Genomic DNA, 14,091 nt, shown 5'->3' with positions numbered 1-14,091 from the left:
ATATTGGAAAATTGTATCATTTTTCATTATACAAACAATAACATTAATTTGCCGAAGTGGGAATACCCCTTTAAGGGTGAAGACACACATGGCGTTTTTGGGCCGTTTTTACTAAGTGCGTTTTCAGATCGTTAAAAACGCATGCGTTAAAAAACGCATCCGTTTTTTAAAAACGTATGCGTTTTTTGAAAACGCATGCGTTTTTGTCCGTTTTTCATTGCGCAATTTCGGAAAAACAGACAAAAACGGATGCGTTTTTAAAAAACGGATGCGTTTTTAAAAAACGGATGCGTTTTTTAACGCATGCGTTTTTAACGATGTGAAAACGCACTTAGTAAAAACGGCCCAAAAACGCCATGTGTGTCTTCACCCTTGGTCTTTTTTAGACTTCTGCTGCTGTTCCAAAAGTTCCAGGGACTAGAAAACGCAACAACCAAGGAAGTTAGGGCAGTCTACCATCAGAAATTCTTGCTGATTCTGAGAAATTCTGATGGTAGATGTTCTTTAATAAGCGTTAAGATGCTTTAAAGGGGTTGTCCACTTTAAGCACATTCCAACACATAATTGATATTGTTTGTGTAATGAAAAGTTATAACATTTTCCAATATACTTTCTGTATCAATTCCTCACAGTTTCCAAGATCTCTGCTTGTTGTCCGCTTGCTGTCACACAAAAGGAAGCTTCATAATTTACTTCCTGTAGATAAACAGCGGTCCATGGTCATGTGAACTCACACAGGTGCGCAGCTCATATAAAACACAGTGTAATCAAAGCTGTGTGATGCTCACGAGCGGTGCACCTGTGTGACATCACATGAACATGGACCGCTATTTATCTAAAGAAAGCAAACAAAAATGGTTTCTATAGAATGACAACAGGCAGAGATCTAGAAAACTGTGAGGAATTGATACAGAACGCATATTGGAAAATGTAATAACTTTTATTACACAAACAATATTATTTGGTGTAATGTGGTATAAAGTGAACATCCCCTTTAAGGTTCGTTTTTCATAATATGCTTTTCATGTCATACATCTTACAATATAAAGAGTAATCTCAGAAAAAATAACAAGGATTCAAAACGTTCAGCAGAGCAGAATAGATGAAATAAACAGAATATTGAACATTAAGGCCCAGTTCACACCTGCATCAGAGCTTTCCATTACACTCTCTCCATTTTAGGAGAATGTAATGGAAACTTCAGTATACAGAAGGGTACCTTTCATTCTAATTCTTATAATAAATAACCTGCTCAACACAACTATACAGTATATTCCCTGGGAAACTTAACTTTATAAATAAGCTGTATAATAAAACAGTATAAAAATGTTAGTATATAATGATGCAGCTTTAATCTATCTTGAATATTTCATACAGCGTACTGGGAAGCTTGAATTCTATTTCCAGTATGGTGTAAACGGCAAATATTACCTTTAACCCCTACGTGACGCGGCCTGAAAAGGCTCTAGTGACCAGGCATTTTTAGCAAATATGCGTAAGCAGCGGTTTAAGGGCCATAACATTTTTCTTACATGCTACCTTAAAAATTTTTACGGTGTTATTTTCGGGACACATAGGGGCCTATTTACTAAGGGTCTGCGGACTGCACAAACGTCGGAAAATCTAACAATTACCATTTTTCACATTTAAAAGCATATTGTGGCGCATGCGATTGGATTTGTGTAGCAAACCTGCCAGCTTTTATTGCAACACAAATTGAGGGGGGGGGCATGTCTCGGGCAAATGGGGTGACTATGGTGTGTTCTTTGTAGTGTAGCGGGGGATTTTTTTTATTATATGGGGAAATGTCATTGTATTTGTTATGAATATTTATGACTATTTTGTGTGTATGTGTGTTTTTACTTTATATGTGTCTCAGGGCCTTAGCCCGCAGGGACATCGCAGGGTTAGTTCACCACCACTTACCACTTACGTGCGGCCTCTGACGTCTAAAGTCAGCAGAGTGTCCAAGATGAGTTTAAAAAAAATCTATTGCCTTTCTGACATAGAAAGTTTCTGTGTACAAAACTGAGTAAGAGTACATTTTTACTTGTCAACCTGCCATTTTCATTGCTATAGTTTTGAGCACATGTAATCACTTTTATTATAATTTTATAGGTGGCAGACGAAATGAGTGATTAAAACGTTTTTAAGCTCACCATATAGGCAAATTATTTTTACATGTTAGTAGATCAGTCACAAACCGCACAACCAGACACAAAGAAATAACACTAGATAAAGCAAAGAGAAGACTGAAAATAACTAACACCATCTGAAGGAACTGGGTAGACTGGGTTCAGCTGTCCATCACTGAAGCCACAGCTGTACATAAACGAGCTCCAACAGGCTGCACTCACATACATGTATGGGGGACCTATATACATCCCCCATACACTTCTATGGGCTGACGGCATCGTACGGGAGCAGTACAGTGCAGCACACGTGCGGCACCGTACCACTCTGTAGCCCAGAAAAAGATAGGACAGACAGCCTAACAGACAGCTTTCCCTAGGAAACATCCTGAAAGGGAACTGTCAGTCAAGGCAGTCTTGGGTGTTGTTTTCAGTCACATAAGTCACATAAGTTTTCAGGAAAAGAGGGAGTTTATTTTTTCAATTTCATAGTTGTATTTTAAATTTTTGTATAGGCACTCTAGAGTCTTCGAAACTCTAAGGAATCTGATCACTCATACAATATATTAACCCCTTAACGACTTGGCCTTTTTTTAGTTTTTTCACTTCCATTTTTCACTCCCCACCTTCAAAAATCTATAACTTTTTTATTTTTCCACATAAAGAGCTCTGTTATGGCTTATTTTCTGCGTAACAAATTGCACTTCGTAGTGACGGTATTTAATATTCCATGGCGCATACTGGGAAGCGGGAAAAAAATTCCAAATGCAGTGAAAATGGTGAAAAAACACATTTGCAACGTTTTCTTGTGGGCTTGGATTTTACAGCTTTCACTGAGCGCCCCAAATGACATGTCTACTTTATTCTTTGGGTTGCTACGATTACGTGGATACCAAATTTGTATAGGTTTTATAATGTTTTCATACATTTAAAAAAATTAAAACCTCCTGTACAAAATTTTTTTTTTTATTTTGCCATCTTCTGGCGGCAATAACTTTTTCATACTTTGGTGTACGGAGCTGTGGGTAGTGTCATTTTTTGCGACTTTTGATGGCGTTTTCATTGCTATCATTGTTAGGACTGTACGACCTTTTGATCACTTTTTATTAATTTTTTTATATTTTCCAAAATGGCAAAAAAATTTCATTTTTGACTTTGGACGCTATTTTCCGTTACGGGGTTAAACGCAGTGAAAAACCGTTGTTTTATTTTGATAGATCGGACATTTTCAGAGGCGGTGATACCTGATGTGTTTATGATTTTTACTGTTTATTCATATTAATATCAGTTCTAGGGAAAGGGGGGTGATTTGAATTTTTAGGTTTTTTTATTATAATTTTTTTTTTTAACTTTTTTTTTCTTTTACTTTTACTATTTTTCAGACTCCCTAGGGTACTTTAACCCTAGGTTGTCTGATCGATCCTACCATATACTGCCATACTGCAATATGGCAGTATATGGGGATTTTACTCCTCATTCATTACAATGTGCTGATAGCACATTGTAATGAATGGGTTAAAACGAGACAGCTTCGGGCCTTTGTGAGACCCGAAGATGTCATGACAATGGATCACCGCTCCCCATGACGTCATCGGGGAGCGGCGATCCGCGGCAAGATGGCGGAGCCATCCGGAGCCTCCGGCAGCATTGCCGGCGGCGATGGCCGTGAGCACCAATCGCGGGTGTTACCGGTAAGCCTTTGCTGCAATATGCAGCAAAGACTTACCGGCTATGGAGAGGGCTCGGCCCGCAAGCCCTCTCCATGCACCGGGACCCCGCGCGCGCCGTACTAGTACGGCGTGCGTCGGGAAGGGGTTAAAAAAGTTTACATTATAGATACTGCTTCTCTACTATACTCTGCTCCTAGAAGGCTATAATAGTGTTGTTAAAATGGATTTCCGGTTCCTACTAAATGGAGTTGTAGAAAATGCATTAATCATGTGATCCATAAATGCTAGTGATCTAAAGCTAGCACCAGGACTGTTGATGAACCTAAGGTTAATTTTTTATTGTATACTGTTTGGCCAGCTCTACACGAACATATGAAGTCAGACTTGAAGCACATTTAGCTTCTCATGCCCTTGTTTTTAAGAAAAAAAGGCGTTAAAAATTATGCGAATGAGCATGAGAGGCTCCAGGTTCTATTAACGCCTATGAAGTCCAGAGCCCCTAGGGCTCACTTGCATTATTTTAAAAGCCTTTTTAAAAAAAAAAAAAAACCAGGGCATAAGAATCTAAAAGAGACAAATCCTGTCAGAGAGTTCACACACCAGTATGTCTGTGGACTTGGTTTACGACCCTTGATCCTGGTGGTAGATGTACTTTAAGATTTAGTGACGCCCAAAGATGTTTTTAATCTTTTCTAAATAGTGTGGATTTTTCAACAACAACAAAAAAAATTTTGCTACGCTTTGGAACCTCGACATTTCCTACTGCTATTTTGGTTACTTCTGGCCCCTCATCCGTGCATCGTTGTACCAGAATGCAATATATTATGGGGGTGAGCTGAACCATTCCCCCCTATACTATCCCTGAGGGACATTGGGTTGGAGTATCAAATTGAATAAAGAGCAGATGGTGGCCACATAGTGAATTGCTGGTTTTCTGGAATGAGGTCGGCAAGTATTGAATTCCATGAAGATTTGCTTCATATTTTCTGTGTCATCTGAACAGAGTTGCAGATTGTTGTAGTAAACAGCACAGATTTCAGTGTGGACCAGTGGACCAGTGTAAACTTAGCTTTTGCTTCCCTAAACTAGCAGGTCACAGATATCAGCACCAGTGCCACTAGCCTCCATTCACCTTTGTCATTCACTATCCAAACTGTTTGCTTTCATTGAAATACCATCCATATCAGCACTGTCACTTACTAACAAATGTTAGTGGGTAAGGAAGGAGATGACACCACCTTTTGTCACAGGACATGTAATGCTGAATAGTGAGAAGGCGACATGAAGAGGAGCCACTGGACTTGGCCGAGCAAGATACGCCCCCTCTGACTCGCTGCTGATGCCAGGTAAGAAAACAAAATGAATTTTAACCCCTACGGGACACAGCATCTTTTGGCCTAAAGGACGCGGACCCATTTTTCAAATCTGGCCTGTGTCACTATAAGTGGTTATAGCGTGGGAACGCTGTGAGATATCCAGGGGATTTTGAGATTGTTTTCTCGTGACACATTGTACTTCAAATTAGTTTAAAAATTTGGATGAAATCTTTTGCGTTTAGTTATGAAAAAAAACAAAATTTGGCAAAAATTTTGAAAAATTCTTTATTTTCAACGTTCTAAATTCTCTACTTTTGATTCAGATAGTCATAGCACCCAAATAAATTCATAACTTACATTTCCCAAATGTCTGCTTTATGTTGGCATGGTTTTTTCAGATTCCACATATTTTACTAGAATGTTATGAGGCTCAGAATTTGGGTGCCATTTTTCACATTTTTTGTAAAATCGCCAAAACCTGTATTTAGATGGACCTGCTCAACTTCTAATTGACACTGAGAGGCCTAAATAATAGCGAGACTCGTAAATTACCCCATTGTGGAAACTACACCCCTCAACGTATGAAAAACCACTTTTAAGAAGTTTGTTAACGCTTTACGTGTTTTATAGGGGTTAAAACAAAATGGAGGTGGAGTCTGCAAATTGTAATATTTTTTCACAATACACTCATTTTGGGTGGAAAATTAAACATTTGTAATGGATAAAATGAAAAAAGGCTCCACAAAGTTTGATACCCAATTCCTCCCGAATGCACCGATACCCCATATGTGGTGGTAACCTGCTGTATGGGCGCACGGCCGGGCATAGAAGGGAAGGAGGCGCCATTCAAATCAGATTTGCTATGTCACATTGTACAGGCTATAATTTTTTTCTTTTTTTTATTGAGGACCTATAGGGGCTTATTTCTTTTGCCACATGAGATGCACTTTTCTAATACATAATTTTGGGGCATCTATAGCTAATTGGTGAGATTTAATTAACTCTTTGTTGGTGGAGGAAATGAAAATCATCAATTTTTAGGAAAATTTTTATGTGTTTTTTTTTTTGGCCGTTAACCATACCATGAAAATAGTATATTATTTTTATTCTTTGGGTCGCCACGTTTATGAAAATACTTCATTTATATATATTTTTTTATTTTTTCCCATTTTTACTGAATAAAAAGTAATTTGGCAAAATTGTTGTTAATTTTAGCATCACCGTCTTTCATATGCATAACTTTTTTATTTTTCACCTCAAAAATCTGTTTAAGGGCTTATTTTTTGCAAGAATGATTGCTCTTTTTAGTGGTCTTATTTTAGATTGCGTAACTTTTTAAAATCACTTTTTTAGAGCATTTTTAAAGGGCATTAATAAAAAATCATCTTTATCAGAGAGAGTTTTTTTAGGTTGTTTTTTACGGGGTTCACTTAGCGGATCTAATAACGATTCTGTTTTATTATACAGATTGTTACGGACGCAGGGATACCAAATATGTGGGGGTTTTGTGTATTTTATTCAATTGTACTGAATAAAAACTAATTTGGAGAAAATCTTATTCATTTTAGCATCACCATCTTTTTATATGCATAACTTTTTTATTTTTTGGCAGATAAATCTTGTTAGGGGCTTATTTTTTGCGAGAACAGTTGTTCTTTTTAGTGGGCTTATTTTGGAGTGCATAACATTTTTTAAATCACTTTTTAGAGCATTTTTTATAGGGTATTAATTAAAAATTATCTTTTTTCGGAATGTTTTTTGCGTTTTTTTCCTCCGGCATTTACCGTGCGGGTCCAGTAACAATTCTGTTTTATTATGCAGATTGTTACGGACGCGGCAATACCAAATATGCGGGGTTTTTTTGTGTTTTTATGTTTTTTATACTTTATTAAGTTTTTTTATGGGAAAGTGACATTTTAGGGGCTTATATTTTTATGTATTAATTTTTTATTTATTATAATGTGTAGTGTTAAGTGTTTTGCATATTTTTACTTATACATACTTGAACTTAAACCAGTGATGCTCTGATCACTGGTTTAAGTTCAATACACTGCTCTACAATACTATTTTATTGTAGAGCAGTGTAAACTGTCTGAGCAAGCTTGCGCATGCTCAGACAGTTTACAGCCAGACCCGGAAGGAGTCTGGCTGCCATGGAGACCGGGCAGCTCCGGGGCACATGCCAGTCCTCGGAGCTGCCCAGAAGTGGATCGGACCCCCGGTAAGCGGCACGGGGGATCCGATCCACAACGCAAACACCCTTACACGCCGCGGTCATGTTTGACCGCGGCGTGTAAGGGGTTAACACCCGCGATCGGAGCCGGCTCCGATCGCGGGTGTTAGCGCAGGCTGTCAGCTGTACTAGACAGCTGACAGCCGCTGCTTCTGGTACCGGCTCCGTTCGTGAGCCGGTGCCAGAAGCAGGACGTTATAGAACGTCCCCGTGCGCTAAGCATCTAGCCCCGGGGACGTACTATAACGTCCTGGTGCGCCTAGGGGTTAAGTGTGTCTGAGGAAGACAATTTAGCTAAATGTAGGGTGGCATTTAGTTAATAGGACTCTATGGGAACCTTTCACTAGCTGTACTTGTTAAAAAAATGTGGTGACGGTTCCCTTTAAAGGCTTTTCAGAAGACCAACTTGGTTCTCGGCATTGAGTGTTCTGCATCAGAAGTGTGCCTGTCTTCAGCAAACACTGCTCAGCCAAAAGTGCTGTGTCACGGTGGCCTCCTCAGAGGAAGTGACACCCCGAGGTCTGAGGAGGTCCCATGAATTCTACCACTGATAATTTGGAGAACATATATGGAACATAACCACAACGCTGCAACTGGGTGCGATAGCAGGGTAAGTACACCGTTTTTTGTGCCACCTTGATCCTCAAGGCGTTTTTCTGTAATTACGATATATGAGCTGAACCAAGTATAAGCCAACATACCTAATTTTAACACAAAAACTGAGAAAACCTACTGACTCGAATATAAGTCTAGGGTGGAAAATGCATTTGTCACAGCCTACAGCCAGTATATAGCTGGCCAGTCCCCTTCCCTCCCAGTATATAGCCAGCCAGGCCCTTGCATCCTAGTTCATAGCCAGCGAGCCCATTGCCCCCCAGTATATAGGCAGCCAGGGCATCCACTCTAGTATATAGCCAGCCCAAGTCTAAGATTCCAAACACTAATAGAAACAATAAAAATCGCCATACAAACTATTGAAAACAGCATGTAGGTTTGTTAGCCCTTTAAGTATTTAAAAGAAATTTTAGATATAGTATTTTCCGGACTAAAAGGCGCACCGGAGTATAAGGCGCACCATCAATAAATACCTGCTAAAATGTCTAGGTTCATATATAAGGCGCACCGGATTATAAGGCGCACCTGATTATAAGGATGAATGACCAGCAGGTGGCAGACCTGTGCACAGTCCAAGGCAGCTGTTGTCTGTAAGTATGGTTCATATATAAGGCGCACTGGACTATAAGGGGCACCTTTGATTTCTGAGAAAATCAAAGGATTTTTTGTGCGCCTTATAGTCCGAAAAATACGGTATAGAAGAATTTCAAATACTGTCATTAATCATGGGGGAAATTACAATTTTTGCATCCCGCTCTTCTGCAAATTTTATTCTTATTTTTTTGTCTATTTATTTAGGCAGCATACTAGGCAAAATTAGGATATTTTGGTGTTTTTTAATTTTATTTTTTACTGTGTTCACATTCTGATTTATCTTTAATATACTGGTTGTAATGGTTTGGTGATACCTAATGGGCCAAATTAATATTTAGTCTGTGCCAGAATTCTGGCATAGACTGCACATAAATACATGTGCAAGCTGGTAAATATATAAAGAAAGGGGGCATTTGGGACATTTAAATTAATTTTATTATTTTTTTATTGCTGAATGTTTTTTCCCTTTGTTTTCAGTCCTTCTATGGGACTTTTGAGTATGTGTTTTCCCTAATACACTGCATCCTGTGATCACAATGAGGGGGGCTGTGAAAGGTAAGTATTGCAGAAAAAAAAATTATTTAGATTCTGCGGTTGCTATGACTTCAACAAGTGAAGAATTAACTGAAGCCTTTGGTCTCATTACTGGTTCCATAAACCCTGCTAGTACAATAATAGTATGGGACATGGCAGGAGAAGATTCACCCCAGGATCACTATGCTGAGATGAATCCACACATGCCTTTTCCCATCCTAGTAAAAACTAGGCCATCTGCAGTGAAAAAGGCAGCGAGGTGGAGGAAAATGGTTAAAACTCCCAGTAGGAATAATTTAACTCTGCCTAAAAAAGGTTTTAAAAATGTGATAGGATATTAAAATTTAACAAATAAAAAGTACTTTAAAGGAAATCTACCTTCAAAATTAAAGGGGTATTCCCATTTCTGCAAATAAATGTAATGTTTGTACAATGGAAAGTTATGCAGTTTTTCAATATACTTTCTGTATCAATTCCCCACGGTTTTCTAGATCTCTGCTTGCTGTCCTTCTATAGAAAGCTTCATTGTTTACTTCCTGTGGACAGAAATCTGACCATGGCCAACAGGTGTGCGGCTCATTATTACACAAATCTCTGATTACTCTCTGATACTAACGAGTCAGATTTCTGTCCACAGGAAGTAAACAATGAAGCTTTTTATAGAAGGACAGCAAGCAGAGATCTAGAAAACCGTGGGGAATTGATACAGAAAGTTTATTGAAAAATTGAATAACTTTCCATTATACAAATATTAACATTTATTTGCCAAAATGGGAATACCCCTTTAGGCATGATGAACCTGGGAAACTTACTCATAGATTCAGGCACCGTGACTTTGTTAATCTTCTCATATTTGTTATTTATGCCCTCCTTCCTTCTAAAATCAATTTTTAAAATTATGCTAATACAGTACAATAGCCCTCTCTGTTCTGGCTTCAAAGGCTGATGTTACACAGCAGCAGCGTGTCTCAATCTCCCTCTCCCCCGGAACTTCCTGTAATCTCGGCAGCAGTGAGTATACAGTGGGAGGGAGGAAGTGCTCCTTCAGAATGTAACTGCCTGTGAAGTTGCAGCAAGAAGGGACTCCAAAGCCTTCTGGCTCATTAGCATAATTTTAAAAGCTGATTTTAGAAGGATAAATTCCTATATGAATATTTAGGTTCTCATTAAACCTCAATAGAACAATAACTGGCTTAGATGAGTCATCACAGTAGGTACTTACAGATAAAGAGGATTTTTTTTACATGTTGACAGGCATCAGGTATTAGAACATAACGGGAAGCAGTCCAACAGCAGCACAGAGCAAGTTATGTTTCTTTTATTTCGTATGACCCATTCTGTCCTACTAGAGAAGCTCTATAAAAGTTGGATGGTTATATCTCCTGCTTAAAAATCCTTCAAATCATCAATTCTCCAAGAATTCAAAGAAACTGCTGTTATTTATCATTGGAAAATCCACCCCAAAGATTCCACAGATCAGAGAAACGTGTGACGACACAGGAGATTCCGTAAACTTATGGTTTCACCGTTTTCAAATATATAATTCAACCACTACCACAAACCCCTATGCAAGAAAAGTCATCCAAAACAATAAATTAACAAATGTTTACAGGGTTGGGCCTGACATTTCAAGTGGCAAAAATGTGGAGACTGGCAAGGATGCTCTGAAACTTGTGGAAGATCTCAACAATGTTATTTCTACACTTTAATCTATACCTTTAAAATGGAATTTGTAGACAGGCCCAATAGGAAGAACATATCAAATATGCCAAAGTAGCCAGACCTCATAAAATGTGTGTTGTTCAGTGCACTTGCAGGGGTATGTCCACATGGCAGATTTCTACTTGGATCTTCCATCTGGAAAAATTATCTCCCAATAAAATCCATGGGAGGCTGCAGAGACTATAAAGAATACAGGTCATGTTCGTTAAATCCATGTTAGTAGAGCAGATTTTGACCTGACATTTGACCTGAAGAGTGGCCAAATACTCCTGTGTGAACTGACCCTTATCCTTCTGGATACAGAACCTAGTCACTTGTGACAATTTTTGAGTCTCCACAGGATCAAGTTGTTTTCATCCTGTTCCCAATACCCCAATATCAATGTCTAAATTCACTATGTATACATCCAAAGCCCAATGGAACACCTTCCAAGGAACTGGCGATGTATATAGCAGCTGAAAAAGGGGTAATAACAATTGTGATATAAAAATAGACGGTAGACTTTAGGAAATAGTTAGACACTTCAGAATCCGGTGAGATTCCCCAGCGTTCTGGCAATAAGGACCTCCTATACATCGATAACAAACAGTGCACACTCCTTCCATGCATGCTTTACACACATCAAAGATTAGGTATAGGCAACTAAAGCATGCTGTCCAATCAAACATAACCCCTGGGATCTTGGTCAGATAGTAGAATTCTGTTTGGGGAACACTTTCGGTGCTGAAACAAGTGGCACAACTTTGTAGTTCTGTAGAGCACAATTTCTAGGAAAAGGGAAGAAAATAATTTCTTTCACCCGTCTTTAAGAGGTTTCACTTTTTGTCTATGGAATTGCTAACTTTGGCGAGTTTATCACATGGCACAAGAAACCACATCCTGCAAGGAAGTTTCTAGTGCAAATCTAAATAGTTTCAGAACCGATGTAAGAAATATTGACCCAGGTAGCACCAGCCCTAAAACTGGGATACAATTGTTACACAGAATATAAAGGAATAGGATTTTCAACAAAATTTGCACATACCTGTCCCTATTTTATGTAAGATGGTGTACTTATAGCAACATATAAAGTCAACACAGCTGCTTCGGAAAGTAGAGTAGTCTATGTATAACTTGGGTGGAGGAGGCAAGAGTTTTCCCTATATCCTGACTCAAGCTACTGGTCCCAATGCAGCTGTAAATTGGTCAAATAACAAGGGGGCTTCTCATCCCAGGACAGAGCCCTACAGAGGGTTCCTCCCAAGCACACCTCCCTCTTTATGAAGCACACAGGGTTTCTCTGTTCTCAAGAGCTCACAATCAGAAATTCCTACTCTGAACTAGCATGTGGACTGCAAAACACTAAACGAATATGGCAAAATGAGCTGAACAGTATAAACATAGAAGCATCATTGAAAAGAACTTTACTACAGTCCCAAAGACTAGTAAAGAAAAAATGAAATGTGGACTATTCAATTACAATGTTTAGATAAAACACACTAGATGGCTGTGCATGATGTATTAAGGGTTTTATTATATGTTATATGATCTGATCTACATGTGCAGCATCTACATTTCATGCTGAAATAAAACCAAATAACATTGCACCTGATCGGGTCACACAAAAATAATAAAAACAATCAGACACAAAAGTGTCTCGCACCACTGATGCTGAAAAGAAAAAAACATGGTCAGATTACCCAAAATCACTAATAGCGACACGGAAAAAAGCAGAATCAAATCGCAAGACAAGTAGTAGAATATGGGGGGGACGACGAACATATTGAAACAAAGAGAAATCGTAAACAAAAGGCAAAATGAAGAAGACAAAATCTGAGAAACCAAGACAGAGCCTTGTCATAAGCTGTCACTACATTAGTGACTAATATATAGTAGTGTCACTGGACCACAAGAAACTCTGCATTCCCCGCTAGCCCATTCTCCCTTATTCTGCAGCAGATGGGGGATCCTCGCCAGCCTCCCCTCCCCTCTACAGTCTTAACTCACACAGCGCCTCATTTAAAGAAGCAGTCTGCTGGGGTCCTGCTGGGTTAACCCTTCCTAAAGCGGAAAACAACGTTTCTAATGCACATGTCTTGGTAAAGATAGAAGAAATAGTCTGCCTCACCTTCTCCCTGCCTGTGACTGCACTGCCTGCGGTGAATCTTCAGTGTCAGGAGGAAAGCATGAAAGAAAATAACACACGTTTATTTCAAAGCTCCTTATTTGGGCCGTGATGTCAGGGGGGAAATTGCTAATCTGAGGTCCGCCCACAGCTCCCCCTCCATCTCTGCCACCTCTTCCTCTCATCATTTCTATGTCTATAGCATCTCTCTTTCTTTTGCTATTTTTATTTGACTCAGTTTGTACAGTTTCCTGTTGTAAGAGGCGACGCAGTACAGCGTGAAGGCTCTGCCGGTGATCAACAATAAAGGGTTCATGAGGAGTCACAGTAGAGAAAAAGAGAGCCCAGGAGGGGGGAGCGAGGCAGACAAAGGTTGTCAGGAGATGAAATGTCACTCCTGGGTCACCATCACCTTCACTGTAATCTCTGACTTACCGTACACTGCTAGCCGGTTTATTACCCCCCAGGTTCATTGGTGAACAGAATTCTATTGAAAAAAGAATTACATTAGATGACTCTCTTCTAATATTTCTGATATAAAAATGAAGACATCACTAATGGATAGAAGATGTTGGGAAAAAAGGATGCCCAGTAAAACTCAGTCAGACTGACCATTGAATGGAAAGCTTCAGCACCAAATATACTATATATATACTATACATATCGTATGCTTTGTGTTACTCGCAAAAGCCATGGAAAAGACCTACAAGGAAAAGCCACCTGAGATCCAGAATCCAGCAGCAAACAGTTTATGGGAGGTAGTAATGGAGCACTGATAGTGGTGTGTTATGGGATAGAAGCCTTTTTATTTCCCATCTGCTCCCATCAACTTGCATGTACCTTACACTTACGTTAATTATAATGGCCGAAAAGGGCGCTGCAACCCATGTTTTTATTAATTTAGCTTTACTTACTTTTCCTCATGATTCAAGTTATGGCAAGGTTAGTGGTATGAAATAAGCAGCTTTAAAAAAAATTGTAATGCAAAGGTTTTTCTGGGGTTTTTCTCCTACTAAAGCTGTGTGTCAGAGTGACCCTCTGGACCACCACGGGATATGGTACTAGTCGACATCCGGGACCGGAGTTTAAGTGGCACCTGGTCTTCAACCGAGCCCGCCGCAAAGCGGGATGGTCTTGATGCGGCAGGGTGCCACCAGGTCGTTCTACGGAT

The 14,091-nt window shown here is 39.3% G+C and overlaps 1 protein-coding gene across 3 annotated transcripts in view; it reads right to left on the bottom strand.

The window, feature by feature from the left end:
• Positions 1–14,091, bottom strand: part of HIVEP3 (HIVEP zinc finger 3) — an 85,167-nt gene that overhangs the window by 32,199 nt on the left and 38,877 nt on the right. Inside the window, exon 1 of one of the 3 annotated variants that reach the window (XM_072136953.1) lies at positions 12,924–12,993. The exons of the other annotated variants lie outside the window; for them this stretch is intronic. The gene's annotated coding sequence lies outside the window, so the exon portion shown is untranslated. Of the gene's footprint in view, positions 1–12,923; positions 12,994–14,091 lie in introns of those variants that run through there. 3 annotated transcript variants of the gene reach the window in all.

This window comes from Engystomops pustulosus, chromosome 2 (genome assembly GCF_040894005.1).
Source record: "Engystomops pustulosus chromosome 2, aEngPut4.maternal, whole genome shotgun sequence".
Classification (NCBI taxonomy): Eukaryota; Metazoa; Chordata; class Amphibia; order Anura; family Leptodactylidae; genus Engystomops; species Engystomops pustulosus.
The sequence above is the reverse complement of the archived record's forward strand: the minus strand, read 5'-3'. Positions and strand labels throughout refer to the sequence as shown.